Source organism: Mesoplodon bidens (genome assembly GCF_964165515.1).
Source record: "Mesoplodon bidens genome assembly, contig: HAP1_SCAFFOLD_186, whole genome shotgun sequence".
NCBI lineage: Eukaryota > Metazoa > Chordata > Mammalia > Artiodactyla > Ziphiidae > Mesoplodon > Mesoplodon bidens.
Genome location: NW_027671824.1, coordinates 850,983 through 867,535, shown reverse-complemented (window position 1 = coordinate 867,535; position 16,553 = coordinate 850,983). Strand labels below are relative to the sequence as shown.

The 16,553-nt window shown below is 50.5% G+C and overlaps 1 pseudogene across 1 annotated transcript in view; it reads right to left on the bottom strand.

Annotated features, from left to right (window-relative positions):
- Positions 1 to 4,749, bottom strand: part of LOC308610973 (ubiquitin-like modifier-activating enzyme 1) — a 54,331-nt pseudogene extending 49,582 nt beyond the window's left edge. Inside the window, exon 1 of the transcript in view lies at positions 4,581 to 4,749. The product of the transcript in view is annotated as a ubiquitin-like modifier-activating enzyme 1 (transcript). The remainder of the gene's footprint in view (positions 1 to 4,580) is intronic.
- Positions 4,750 to 16,553: the final 11,804 nt, after the last annotated feature.

Here is a 16,553-nt window from a genome sequence, read left to right as displayed (position 1 = left end):
GACAGTGCTCAAGGTGATAGTCTCCATGTTGACAGTGCCCATGGTGACTGTTCTCATGGTGACAGTGCCTATGGTGATAATGCTCTTAGTGACAGTGCCCATGGTGACAGTGACCACGGTGACTCTTCTCACCGTGATAGTGCCCATGGTGACAGTGTTCATGATGACAGTCCGCATTGAGGCTGTGCCCGTGGTGACAGTTCTCAGGGTGATAGTGCTCATGGTGATAGTACTCACGATGACATTGCCCAAGGAGACAATACTCACGGTGTCAGTAATCATGGTGAAAGTGCCCATGGTGGCAGTTCTCATAGGGACAGTTCTTGTGACAGTGCTCATGGTGGCAGTGCTCGTGGTGACAGTGCTCATGGTGGCAGTGCCCATGGTGAGAATACCAATGGTGACACTGCACATGGTGACAGTGCACATAGTCATGGTGCCTCTGGTGGCAGTACAAAATAGTGACAGTGCCCATGGTGATATTGCTCATGGTGATAGTGCCCATGGTGAGAGTGCCCATGGTTATCATGCTCATTGTGACAGTGTCCATGGTGACAATGCCCCTGGTGACAGTGCACACCGTGAGAATGCCCATGGTGGCCGTGCCCATGGTCAAAGTTCTTATCATGATAGAGCTCACGGTACCAGTGTTCATGATAATAGTGCCCACGGAGGCAGTGCCCACAATGAGAATGCCAAAGATGAGAATACTGACTGTGACAGTTCCGATGGTGACTTTTCTCTCTGTGATAGTGCCCTTGGGGAGAGTTAGCATGGTGAGATTTCTCACGGTGATAGTGCCCATTGTTTCAGTGCTCATAGTGACTAGACCCATGGCTCCAGTGCCCATCATGGCATTGCTCATGGTGACAGTTCTCACAGTGACAGTGCCCATGGTGATATTACCCATGGTGACAGTACTCAGTGATAAAATGCTCATGGTGACAGTGCCTAAGGTGATAGTGCACATGGTGGCAGTGCACATGGTGACACTGCCCACCGTGACAGTGCTCTTGTTGACAGTGCTCACTGTGATAGTGCCAATGGTGGAAGTGCCCATCGTGAAAGTGCCCATGGTGACCTCTCTTATGGTGAGAGTGGTCAGAGTGTCACTGCTCATGGTGAAAGTGCCCATGGTGACAGAGCTCACGGTGACAGTGCCCATAGTTATAGTGTCCATGGTGAGAGTACTAACAGTGAAATTGTCCATGGGAACCTTGCCCATGGTGACAGTGCCCATGGTCACAACCCTCACGGTGAAAGTGCTCACGGTTACAGTTCCCATTTTGACAGTGACGACCGTGACAGTTCTAACAGTGATTGTGCACATGATGACAATGTTCATGGTGAAAGTTCACATTGTGCCAGTGCCCAAGGTGACAGTGCTCCCGGTGACAGTGCCCAAAGTCACAATACACATGGTGACAGTGCTCAGACTGACAGTTCTCATGGTGATAGTGCCCATGGTGACAGTGCACATGGTGATACTGAGAATGGTGACAGTGTTTGTGGTGACAGGTGTCATGGTTGCAGTACCCATGGTGATAGTGCTGAAACTGACAGTGCCCTTGGTGATAGTGCCCCTGGTGAGAGTGCTTACATTAATAGTGCCCATGGTGGCAGTTCCCATTGTGAAAGTGCTCATGAAGACAGTGCCCATGTTGGTAGTTCTCATGGTGACAGTGCTCACGGTGATAGTGACCATGGTAACTGTGCACATGGTGGCCGTGACCTTGGTGACAGTACCCATGATGACACTACTCATGGTGACAGTGCTCACCGTGATAGTGCCCATGGTGACAGTGCCCATGGTGGTAGTGCACATGGTTGCAGTGAATAATGGTGACAGTGCCCATACTGACAGTTCTCATGGTGACAGTGCACATGGTGAAAGTGTTCATGATGACAGTGTTCACGGTGGTTGTTCCCATGGTGAGAGTGTCCATGGTGACAGTGCCCATAGTCACAACTCTCATGGTGTAGTGCTCACAGTGACACGGCCCATGGTGAAAATACCCAGGGTGACAGTACTCATGGTGACAGTGCTCAATGTGATAGTGCGCATGGTGACAGTGTCCATGTTCACAATTCTCATGGTGATAATGCCTATGGTGAGAGTACCTAGGGTGACAATGCCCATGGTGACAGTGCTCATGGTGTCATGCCCATGGTGACAGTGCTCATGGTAACAGTGCTCATGTTGGGAGAGCCATAAATAACAGTGCTCATTGTGGCAGTGCTTAAGGTGAGCATGCTCATGGTGACAGTGCCCATGGTGACAGCGCCCAATGTGACAAGGTCCATGGTGACAGTGCTCATGGTGACCGTGCTCATGGTGACAGTGCCCACGTTTAAAGTGCTTATGCTGATAGATGTCACGGTGTCAGTGCCAACGGGGACAGTGCCCACGCTGACAAAGCCCGTGGTGATACTTCCCATTGTGAAAGTGCCCATGGTGACAGTGCCCAGTGTGACAAGGCCCATGGTGACACTGCTCATGGTTACTGTGCCCATGGTGACAGTGCCGATTGTGAGAGTGTCAATAGTGACAGTGCTCATGGGGAAACAGCCCATGGAGATATTCCCCATTTGATAGTGTTCATGGTGACAAGTCCACAGTGACAGTGCCAATGGTAATAGTCCCCGTGGTGACAGTTCTTACATTGAATGTGGCCATAGTGACAGTCCTCACGGTGACAGTGCCTTTGGTGAAAATTCTCATAGTGACAGTGCTTATGGTGAGAGTGCCCATGGTGATATTACCCATGATGACAGTACTCATGGTGACACTGCACATGGTTGCAGTGCAAAATGGTGACAGTGCCCATGGTGATATTGCTCATGGTGACATTGCTTACGGTGATAGTCCTTACAGTGATAGTGTGTATGGTGAAACTGCACACGGTGACAGTGTTCATGGTGACAGTGTTCATGGCAATAGTGCCGATGGTGAGAGTGCCGATGGTGATAGTGCCCATGGTGAGAGTCCTTACGTTGATAATGCTCATTGGTGGTAGTTCCCATTGTGAAAGTGCTCACGATGCTGGTTACCATGATAACAGTGCACGTGGTGGCAGTGCCCTTGGTGACAGTACCCATGATGACAGTACTCTTGGTGACAATTCTCATAGTGATAGTGCCCATGGTGACATTGCACATGGTGGCAACGAAAAATGGTGAGAGTGCCCATGTTGACAGTTCTCATGGTGACAGTGCACATGGTGACAACCCATTCAGACAGTACTCACTGTGATATTTCTCATGGTTGCAGTACCCATGGTGACAGTGCTCACAGTGATAGTGCACATGGTGGCAGTGCCCATGGTGACACTGCCCACAGCACTATTGTCTATGTTGACAGTGCTCATGGTAACAGTGCCCATGAGACAGTGAGTAAGGTGAGAGTGCTCACAGTGATATTGCCCATGGTGACAGGGCTTATGGTGACAGTCCGAATTGTGTCAGTACCCAGGGCAACAGTGCTCATGGTGACAGTGGTGACAGTGAGAGTGCTCACGGTGATAGTGCTGACGGTAATAGTGCTTATGGTGACAGTGCAAATGGTGACAATACCCAGGGTGACGGTACTCATGTTGAAAATACCCATGGTGGCAGTTCTCATAGTGACAGTTCTCATGGTGACAGTACTCATAATAGCAGTTCCCAAGGTGACAGTGCTTGTTGCGACAGTGCTAATGGTGACAGTGCACTTGGTGGCAGTTCTCATGGGGGCAGTACCAATGGTGACACTGTGCATTGTTACAGTGCCCATGGTAACCGTGCTCACGGTGATAGTGCACATCGTGAGAGTGCCCCTGGTGGTAGTTCACCTGGTGACAGTGCTAAATAGTGACAGTGCACATGCTGACAGTGCTCATGGTGATAGTGCCCATGGTGACAGTGCACACGGTGATAATGGACATTGTTACAGTGTTCATGGTGACAGAGCCCAAGGTGGCAGTGGCCATGGTGACAGTGACGACAGTGACAGTGCCCATGCTGACACTTCTAACAGTGAGAGTGCCCATGGGGACAGTTAGCATGGTGATATTTGTCACGGTTATAGTGCTCGTTGTGACAGTACTCACAGTGACAATGTCCAGGGTGCCAGGGCCCATAGAGACATTCCGCATGGTCACATTTCTCATGGTGAATGTGCCTATGGTGATATTACCCATGGTGACACTGCACATGGTGGCAGTGCAAAATGGTGACAGTGCGCATGGTGACACTGCACACAGTGACAGTGTTCATGGTGACAGTGTTCCCATGGTGAGAGTGTTCATGGTGACAGTGCCCATAGTCACAATTCTCACGGTGTAGTGCTCACAGTGACAGTGCCCATGGTGAAAATACCCAGGGTGACAGTGCTCATCGTGACAGTGCTCATGGTGATAATGCCCATGGAGACAGTGCCCATGTTCACGATTCTCACAGTGACAATGCCTGTGGTGAGAGTACCATGGGTGACAATGCCCATGGTGACAGTGCCCATGGTGTCATGCCCACGGTGACAGTGCTTATGTTGGCAGTGCCATAAATAACAGTGCTCATTGTGGCAGTGCTTATGGTGACCGTGCTCATGGTGACAGTGCCCATGTGTACAGGGTTTATGGTGATAGATGTCACGGTGTCAGTGCCCACGGGGACACTGCCTATGTTGACAAAGCCCATGGTGAAAATTCCCATTGGGACAGTGTCCACGGTGACAGTACCAATGATGTTAACGCCCAGAGTGACAAGGCCCATGGTGACAGTACTCACGGTGACAGTGCCCATTGTGACAGTGCCAGTGGTAAGTGTGTCAATAGTGAAAGTGATCACGGTGAAACTGCCCATGGAGACATTGCTAATGGTGATAGTGCTCATGATGACAACGCCATGGTGACAGTGCCAATGTTGATAGTCCCTGTGGTGACAGTTCTTACGTTGAATGTGACCATGGTGACAACGCTCATGGTGACAGTGCTCAAGGTGATGGTCTCCATGTTGACAGTGAGGATGGTGACAGTTCTCATGGTGACAGGGCCTATGGTGAAAATTCTCATAATGACAGTGCTCATGGTGAGAGTGACCATGGTGATATTACCCATGGTGACAGTACTCATAGTGAAAGTGCCCATGGTGACACTGCACATGGTGGCAGTGCAAAATGGTGACAGTGCCCATGGGGTTATTGCTCATGGTGACATTGCTTACGATGATAGTCCTTACAGTGACAGTGTGTATGGTGAAACTGCACACAGAGACAGTGCTCATGGTGACAGTGTTCACGGCGATAGTTCCAGTGGTGAATGTGCCCATGGTGACTGTGCCCATTGTCACAATTCTGACGGTGTAGTGCTTACGGTGACAGTGCCCATGGTGACAATACAGAGGGTGACAGTATTCATGGTGACATTGTTCATGGTGATAGTGCCCATGGTGAAAGTGCCCATGTTCACAACTCTCATGGTGATAGTGCCCATGGTGACAATACCCAGGGTGACAGAGCTCATGGAAAAGGGATCATGGTGACAGTGCCCATGGTGACAGTACCTAAGGTGACAATTCCCATGGTGAGAGTCCTCATGGTGACAGTGCCCATGGTGACAATACCCAGGCTGTCCTGCCCATGGTGACAATGATCATGGTTTCACTTCTCATGAGGACAGTGCCATAAGTGACATTGCTCATTGTGGCAGTGCTCATGGTGACCGTGCTCATGGTGCCAGTGCCCATGGTTACAGTGCCTATGGTGATAGATGTCATGGTGACCTTGCCCACGGTGACATTGCTCACGCTGACAAAGCCCATGGTGATACTTCCCATTGTGACAGTGCCAACGGGGGCAGAGTCCATGGTGACAGTGCCCAAGATCACAGTGCCCATGGTGAGAGTGCTAATGGTGACTGTTCCCATGGTGACAACACACAGTGTGACAATGCCCTTTATGACAGTGCTCACGGTGACCGTGCCTATGCTGACAGTGCTGATGTTGATAGTGCCAATATTGAGAGTGCTCACGGTGACACTGCCCATGGAGACACTGCCCATGGTGATAGTGCTCATCATGACAAACCCTCGGAGGCAGTGCCAATAGTGAGAGTCCCCGCGGTGACAGTTCTAACGGTGAAAGTGATCCTGTTGTAATTGCTCATGGTGACATTGCTCATGGTGATAGTTTCCATGTTGACAGTGCCCATGGTGACTGTTCTCACGGTGACAGTGCATATGGTGATTATGCCCTTAGTGACGGTGCTCACGGGGACAGTGCCCATGGTGACAGTGACCATGGTGACTGTTCTCACCATGGTAGTGCCCATGGTGACAGTGTTCACGGTGACAGTCCGCATTGAGGCTGTGCCCATGGTGATAGTGCTCAGGGTGATTGTGCTCACGGTGATAGTACTCACGTTGACAGTGCCAAAGGTGACAATAACCACGGTGACCGTAATCATATGAAAGTGCCCATGGTGACAGTTCTCATAGTGACAGTTCTTGTGACGGTGCTCATGGTGGCTGTGCTCATGGTGACAGTGCTCTTGGTGACAGTGCTCATGGTGGCAGTGCCCATAGTGAGACTACCAATGGTGACACTGCCCATGGTGACAGTGTACATGGTCATGGTGCATCTGGTGGCAGTGCAAAGAGTGACAGTGCCCATGGTGATATTGCTCATGGTGAGAGTGCCCATGGTTACATTGCTCATGGTGACAGTGCCCCTGGTGACAGTGCACACCCTGAGAGTGCCCATGGTGGCCGTGCCCATGGTGACAGTTCTTATCATGCTAGTGCTCACGGTAGCAGTATTCATGGTAATAGTGCTTACGGAGGCATTACCCACAAAGAGAGTACCCATGGTGAGAATACTGACTGGGACAGTTCCCATGATGACTTTTCTCTCTGTGACAGTGCCCTTGGGGAGAGTTAGCGTGGTGAGATTTCTCACGGTGATAGTGCCCATTGTTTCAGTGCTCATAGTGACAAGACCCATTGCGCCAGTGCCCATCATGACATTGCTTATGGTGATAGTTCTCATGGTGAGAGTGCCCATGGTGATATTACCCATGGTGAGAGTACTCAGTGATAAAGTGCTCATGGTGACAGTGCCTAAGTTGATAGTGCACATGGTGGCAGTGCAAAATGTTGACAGTGCCCATCATGACATTTCTTAATGTGATAGTCCTTGCAGTGACATTGTGCATGCTGACACTGCCCACGGTGACAGTGCTTTTGTTGACAGTGCTCATGGTGATAGTGCCAATGTTGGAAGTGCCCATCGTGAAAGTGCCCATGGTGACAGTTCTTATAGTGAGAGTGGTCAGAGTGGCAGTGCTCATGGCAAAGTGACCATGGTGACAGAGCTCACGGTGACAGTGCCCAAAGTCACAATACCCATGGTGACAGTGCTCAGACTGACAGTTCTCATGGTGATAGTGCCCATGGTGACAGTGCACATGGTGATACTGAGAATGGTGACAGTGCTAATGGTGACATTGGTCAGGGTTGCAGTACCCATGGTGATAGTGCTGAAACTGACAGTGCCTATGGTGATAGTGCCCATGGTGAGTGTGCTCACGTGAATAGTGCCATGGTGGCAGTGCCCTTTGTGAAAGTGCTCATGATGACAGTGCCCATGTTGGTAGTTCCCATGGTGACAGTGCTCACGGTGATAGTGACCATGGTAACAGTGCACAGGGTGGCCGTGCCCTTGGTGAGAGTGCCCATGATGACAGTACTCATGGTGCCAGTGCTCATGTGATAGTGCCCATGGTGACAGTGCACATGGTGGTAGTGCACATTGTGGCAGTGGAAAATGGTGACAGTGCTCATGTTGACAGTTCTCATGGTGACAGTGCAAACGGTGACAACCCATGCTGACATTGCTCACAGTGACAGTGCACATGATAGTAGTACCCGTGGTGACAGTGCTCACAGTGGTATTGCCCATGGTGGCCTTGCCCATGGTGACACTGCCCACGGTGACAATACCCATGATGACAGTGCCCATGGTGACAGTGCCCACGCTGCCATTGCCTATGGTGATAGTGCTCACAGTGACAGTACCTATGGTAACAGTGATCACGGTGAGAGTGTTCATGGTGATAGTGTCCATGGTTACAGTGCCCATGTTCACAATTCTCACAGTGATAATGCCTATGGTGAGAGAACCTAGGGTGAAAATGCCCATGGTGACAGTGCCCATGGTGTCATGCCCATGGTGACAGTGCTCATGGTGACAGTGCTCATGATTGCAGTGCCATAAATAACAGTGCTCATTGTGGCAGTGCTCATGGTGGCCGTGCTCATGGTGACAGTGTCCATGTTTACAGTGTTTATGGTGATAGATGTCATGGTGTCAGTGCCCACGGAGACAGTGCCCACACTGACAAAGCCCATGGTGATACTTCCCATTGTGACAGTGCCCATTGTGACAGTGCCCATGATGACATTGCCCAGTGTGAGAAGGCCAATGGTGACAGGGCCCACAGTGACCGTGCCTGTGGTGATAGTGCCAACAGTGAGAGTGCAAATAGTGACAGTGCTCAGGGTGAAACTGCCCATGGAGGCAATGCCCATGGTGATAGTGCTCATTGTGACAACCCCTCAGTGACAGTGCCAATGGTGATAGTCCCCGTGCTGACAGTTCTTACATTGAATGTGACCATGGTGATATTGCTCATGGTGACAGTGCTCATGGTGACAGTGCTCAAGGTGATGGTCTCCATGTTGACAGTGCCCATGGTGACACTTCTCATGGTGACAGTGCCTATGGTGAAAATTCTCATAGTGACAGTGCTCACGGTGAAGTGTCCATGGTGATATTACCCATGGTGACAGTACTCATGGTAAATGTGCCCATGGTGACACTGCACATGGTGGCAGTGCAAAATAGTGGCAGTGCCTATGGAGATATTGCTCATGGTGACATTGCTTACGGTGATAGTGTGTATGGTGAAACTGCACACAGTGACAGTGCTTATGGTGGCAGTGTTAACGGCGATAGTGCTGATGGTGAATGAGCCGATGGTGACAGTGCCCAGAGTCACAATTTTCACGGTGTAGTGCTCACGGTACAGTGCCCAGGGTGACAATAAACAGGAAGACTGTACTCATGGTGACAGTGTTCATATTGGCATTGCCCATGTTCACAATTCTCACAGTGATAATGCCTATGGTGAGAGTACCTAGGGTGACAATGCCCATGGTGACAGTGCCCATGGGGTCATGCCCATGGTGACAGTGCTCAGGGTCACAATGCTCATGGTGGCAGTGCCATAAATAACAGTGCTCATTGTGCCAGTGCTCATGGTGACATTGCCCGTGTTTACAGTGTTTATGGTGATAGAGGTCACGGTGTCAGTGCCCATGGGGACAGTGCCAAGGCTGACAAAGACCATGGTGATACTTCCCATTGTGACAGTGCCTACGGTGACAGTGCCCATGGTGACAGCACCCAGTGTCACAAGGCCCATGGTGACAGTGCTCACGGTGATGGTGCCCATGGTGACAGTGCCGGTGGTGAGATTGCCAATAGTGACAGTGCTCATGGTAAAACTGCCCAAGGAGACATCGCCCATGATGATAGTGCTCATGGTGACAACCCCATGGTGACAGTACCAATGTTGGTAGTCCCCGAGGTGACAGGTCTTACATTAAATGTGACCATGGTGACAGTGCTCAAGGTGATAGTCTCCATGTTGGCAGTGCCCATGGTGACAATTCTCATGGTGACAGGGCCAATGGTGAAAATTCTAATAGTGAGGGTGCTCATGGTGACAGTGACCATGGTGATATTACCCATGGTGACAGTACTCATAGTGAAAATGCCCATGGTGACACTGCACATGGTGGCAGTACAAAATGGTGAAAGTGCCCATGAGGATATTGATCATGGTGACATTGCTTATGGTGATAATCCTTACAGTGAGAGTGTGTACGGTGAAACTGCACACAGTGATAGTGCTCATGGTGACCGTGTTCACGGCGATAGTGCCAATGGTGAATGTGCCAATGGTGACTGTGCCCATAGTCACAATTCTCACGGTGTATTGCTTACGGTGACAGTGACCATGCTGAAAATACACAGGGTGACAGTATTCATGGTGACATTTCTCAAGGTGATAGTGCCCATGTTGAGGGTGCCCAAGTTCACAACTCTCACGGTGATAGTGCCCATGGTGACAATACCCAGGGTGACAGAGCTCATGATAAAAGTGTTCACGGAGACAGTGTCCATGGTGACAGTACCTACGGTGAAAATTTCCATGGTGAGAATGCTCATAGAGACAGTGCCCATGGTGACAATACCCAGGGTGTCCTGCCCATGGTGACAGTGACCATGGGGACACTTTTCATGAGGACAGTTCCATAAGTGACATTACTCATTGTGGCAGTGCTCATGGTGACCATGCTCATGGTGCCAGTGCCCATGGTTACAGTGCCTATGATGATAGATGTCATGGTGGCCTTGCCCACGGTGACATTGCCCACGCTGACAAAGCCCATGGTGATACTTCCCATTGTGACAGTGCCAATGGGGGCAGATCCCATGGTGACAGTGCCCAAGATCACAGTGCCCATGGTGAGAGTGCTAACGGTGACAGTGCCCATGGTGACAATACACATTGTGACAGTATTCATGGTGACATTGCTCATGGTGATAGTGCCCATGGTGAGAGTGCCCATGTTTAGAACTCTCATGGTGATAGTGCCCATAGTGACAATACCCAGGGTGACAAAGCGCATGGTAAAAGTGTTCACGGTGACAGTGCCCATGGTGACAGTACCTAAGGTGACAATTCCCATGGTGAGAGTGCTCATGGTGACAGTTCCCATGGTGGCAATACCCAGGGTGTCCTGCCCATGGTGAGAGTGATCACGGTGACACTTCTCATGAGGACAGTGACATAAGTGACAGTGCTCATTGTTGCAGTGCTCATGGTGACCGTGCTTATGGTGACAGTGCCCATGGTCACAGTGCCCATGGTGAGACTGCTAATGGTGACTGTGCCCATTGTGACAGCACCCAGTGTGACAACACCCATTGTGACAGTGCTCACGGTGACCGTGATGACGTTGACAGTGCCAATGGTGATAGTGCCAATAGTGAGGGTGCTCATGGTGAAACTGCCCATGGAGACACTGCCCATGGTGATAGTGCTCATCGTGACAACCTCTCAGAGGCAGTGCCAATGGTGAGAGCCCCGGTGATGACCGTTCTCATGGTGAAAGTGGCCCTGTTGAAATTGCTCATGGTGACAGTGTTCATGGTGATAGTGCTCAAGATGAGAGTCTCCATGTTGACAGTGCCCATGCTGACAATTCTCATGGTGATAGGGCCAATGGAGAAAATTCTCATAGTGAGAGTGCTCACGGTGACAGTGACCATGGTGATATTACCCATGGTGACAGTACTCATAGTGAAAATGCCCATGGTGACACTCCACATGGTGGCAGTACAAAATGGTGACAGTGTCCATAGTGATATTGCTCATATTGATAGTGCCCATGGTGAGAGTGCCCATGGTTACAGTGCTCATGGTGACAGTACCCATAGTGTCAGTGCCCCTGGGGACAGTGCACACCATTAGAGTGCCCATGGTGTCTGTGCCCATGGTGACAGATCTTATTGTGAAAAATCTCACCCTGCTAACTCTCCCCAAGGGCACTGTCACACAGAGAAAAGTTCCCATGGGCACTGTCACAGTCAGTATTCTCCCCTTTGGCACTCTCATTGTGAGCACTGCCACCATGAGCACTCTTACCATAAACACTGCTACCGTGAGCAGTATGATGATAAGAACTGTCACCATGGGCACAACCACCATGGGCACTCTCACGGTGTGCACCGTCACAAGGGGCACTGTCACCATGGGCACTGTCTCCATGAGCACTGTAACCATGGGCACTCTCACCATGGGCACTATCACCATGAGCAATATCACCATGGGCACTGTCACTATGCGCACTGCCACCAGATGCACCATGACCATGTGCACTGTCACCATGGTCAGTTTTCACCATTGGTAGTCTCACCATGGGCACTACCACCATGAGCACGGTCACAAGAACTGTCAATATGAGAACTGCCACCATGGGCACTTTCACCATGATTACTGTCACCGTCGGTATTGTCACCTTGGACACTGTCAATGTGAGTACTATCACTGTGGGCACTATAACCCTGAGCACTGTCACCATGGGCACAGCCTCAATGCGGACTGTCACCACGAACACTGTCACCATGTGCACTATCATGGTGAGAACAGTCACCGTGGTCACTGTCACCATGGGCACTGTCCCCGTGAGCACTGTCACTAAGAGCATTATCACCATAGGCACTGTCACCATGAGAAGAGTCACCATGGGCACTGTCAACATGGAGACTATCACCTTGAGTACTGTCACCATGGGCACTGTCACCATGAGCAATTTCAACAGGGTCATTTTCACCGTGAGAACTGTCACCACGAGGACTCTCACCATTAGCACTGCCTCCGAGGGGTTGTCACGATGAGCACTATCACTATGGGCAGTGTCTCCATGGGCAGTGTCACCGTGAGTACTCTCTCAATTGACACTATCACCATCGGCACTGTCAGCATCGACACAGTCACTGTGAGCACTTTCACAATGGGTGTTGTCACACTGAGTGCTGTCAACATGGGCACAGTCACAGTTATCACTCTCACCTTGGGTACTGTTATCTTGTGCACTGTCACCATGGTCTCTGTCACCGTGGGCACTGTCACAATGGGAAGTATCACCATGGGCTTTGTCATCGTGGACACTGTCACCGTGGGCACAGCCACCGTGACATTGATCACCATAAGCACTGTAACCTTGGGCACTGTTCAGCATGAGCACGGTCACCATGAGCACTGACACAATGAGCACAGTCACTTATGGCTCTGTCCACATGAGCAGTGTCACCATGATCACTGTCACCATGGGCAGGACACCCTTGGTATTGTCACCATGGGCACTGTTACCATGAGCACTCCTAGCATGGGAATTGTCACCTTAAGTACTCTCACCATGGGCACTGCCACCGTGAGCACTTTTACCATGAGCTCTGTCACCCTGGGTAAAATCACCATGGGCACTGTTACCGTGAGCATGGTCACTATTAGAATTTTCACCATAGGCTCTCTCACCGTGAGAACTGTCACCATGGTCACATTCAATGTAAGAACTGTCACCACGGGGACTATCACCATTGGCCCTGTCACTGTGGGGTTGTTACCAAGAGCAGTATCACCATGGGCAATGTCTCCATGGGCAGTTGCACCATGAGCACTGTCACTATTGGCACTCTCACCATCGGCACTGTCACCATGAGCAGTGTCACCATGGGACTTGTCACACAGGGCGATGTCACCATGGGCACTTTCACAATGGGAAGTATCACATGGGCTTTGTCAGCATGGGCACTGTCTCCGTGGGCACTGACACCGTGACATCTATCATCATAAACACTCTAAACATGGGCATTGTCATCATGAGCACGGTCACCATGAGCACTGCCCCAATGAGCACCGTTATTTATGGCACTGCAAACGTGAGCACTGTCACCATGAGCACTGTCCCCATGGGCATGACACCTTGGGCACTGTCTCCATGGGCATTGCCACACTAGGTACTCAAACCATAGGCATTATCTCTGTGAGAATTGTGAACATGGGCACTGTCACCATGGGCACTATAACCCTGAGCACTGTCAACATGAGTACTGTCACCCTGGGAATTTTCACCATGGGCACTGTCACTATGAGCACTACACCATGAGATTTGGGACTATGGGCACTGTCACCATGTACACACAATGTGAGCTATCACCATAAACACTGTCACCATGAACACTGACACTGCGTGCAGTGTCATCATGTGCACTTTCAGCGTAATGACTATCACCATAAGCAAAATCACCATGAGCAATGTCACCATGGGCACTATCACCCTTTTGCACTGCCACCATGTGCAGTGTCACCATGGGTAATATCACCATAAGCAGTTTCACCGTGAAAAATGTGACCGTGAGGAATGTCTCTATGGGCACTGGAACCATGGGCATTGTCACTGTGAGCACTGTCCCAACAGGCACTATCACCATGAGAAATCTCACCATGCTAAGTGTCCCCATGGGCACTGTCACCATGCGAAGTGTCACCATGCACATTGTCACTGTCGGCACTCTCACCACGGGCACTGTCATTGTGGGCACTGTCACCATGGCCACTGCCACCTAGAGTTCTGTCACCATGAACATGGTAACAATGCCTATTATCACCATGTGCACTGTCACCATGGCACTATCACCATGAGCACTGTCAGCAAGTGCGCTGTCACTATTTAGCACTGTCACCAGGTGACCTACCACCATGGGCACTGTCACGATGTGCACTCTCACTGTGAGCACAGTTACCATAGGCACTGTAACAATGCCCAGTGTCACCATCAGTACTGTCCCCATGGGAACTGCCACCAAGAGTACTGTCACCACGAGCACTGCCACCTTGGGCACTGCTATTATGAGCACTGTCACCATGAGAATGGTCACTATGAGAACTGCCACCATGGGTATTTTCAACATGAGTACTCTCACCATGGGTATTGTCACCATTTGCACTGTCACCATGAGAACGGTCACTATGAGAACTGACACATGGGTATTTTCAACATGAGTAGTGTCATCATGGGTATTGTCACCATTTGCACTGTAACCATGAGCACTATTACTGTGAGCAGTATCACCGTGAGCACTCTCACTATTGGCACTATCACGATCGGTACTGTCAGCATCGACACGGTCACCGTGAGCACTGTCACAATGGACGTGGTCACACTGGGCACTGTCACCATGGGCACAGTCACCATTAGCACTCTCACCATGGGAACTGTGATCTTGGGCACTGTCACCATGGGCTCTGTCACCGTGAGCCCTGTCAAAATGGGAAGTATCACCATAGGCTTTGTCAGCGTGGGCACTTTCACTGTGGCACGGCCACCGTGACATCTATCACCATAAGCACTGTAACCATGGGCACTGTCACCATGAGCACTGCCACAATGAACAATGTCACTTATGGCACTGTCCACAAGAGCAGTGTCACCATGATCACTGTCACCATGGGCAGGACACCCTGGGTATTGTCACCATGGGCACTGTCACCATGAGCACACTCACCATTTGAGATATCACCTTAGTTACTCTCACCACGGGCACTGTCACCGTGAGCACTTTTACCATGAGCTCTGTCACCCTGGGTATTGTCACCATGGGCACTATCGCCTTGAGAGTTGTGAACATGGGCACTCTCACCATGAGCAATGTCAACATGAATACTGTCACCTTGTGTATTCTCACTATGGGCACTGTCACCGTGAGCACTACACTGTGAGAATTGTGACTATGGGCACTATCACCAACGGCACATTCACCATCGGCACTATCGCCGTGAACACTGTCACCATGAGCACTGTCACTGTTGCAGTTTCACCATACACACTATCACTATAAGGACTATCACCGTAAGCAATGTCACCATGATCAACATCACCATGGGCACTGTCACCATTTTGCACTGCCACCATGTGCAGTGTCACCATGGGCACTTTTACCAAGAGTACTGTCACCATGGGTAATATCATCATGGGCACTGTCACCGTGAAAATGGTCATTATGGTCGCACTCAATGTAAGAACTCTCACCACGGGCACTATCACCATTGGCACTGTCACTGTGGGGTTGACACCATGAGAACTATCACCATGGGCAATGTTACCATGGGCAGTTTCACCATGAGCACTCTCACTATTGGCACTCTCACCATCGGCACTGTCACCATGGGCATTCTCACCATTAGCACTTTCACTATGGGTACGGTCACCAGGGGCACTACCACCATGGGTAATGTTATCAGGGACACTTACCAGGTGAGCACTTTCACTATGGGCACTGTCACCATGAGCACGGTCACCATGAGCACTGTCACCATGGGCCTTGTCACACTGAGCGCTGTCACCATGGGCACTGTCACCGTGGGCACTATCACAATGGAAGTATCACCATGGGCTTTGTCAGCCTGGACACTGTCCCCGTGGGCACTGACACCGTGACATCTATCACCATAAACACTGTAAACCTGGGCACTGTCACCATGAACACTTTCACCATGAGCACTGTCACCATGGGCATGCCACCATGGGCATTGTCACCCTAGGTACTCTCAGCATAGGTATTATCACTGTGAAAATTGTGACCATGGGCACTCTCACCATGGGCACTATCACCCTGAGCACTGTCACCATGAGTAATGTCACCCTGGGTAATTTCACCATGGGCACTGTCACTGTGAGCAATACACCATAAGAATTGTGACTATGGGCACTGTCACCATGGAAACTCTCAGCATGGGAACTATCACTGTGAACACTGTCACTATGAACACTGTTACTGGGTGCAGTGTCACCATGCACACGGTCACTGTAAGGAATATCACTGTAAGGAGAGTCACCGTGAGCAATGTCACCATTGGCACTGTCACCATTTTGCACTGCCACCATGT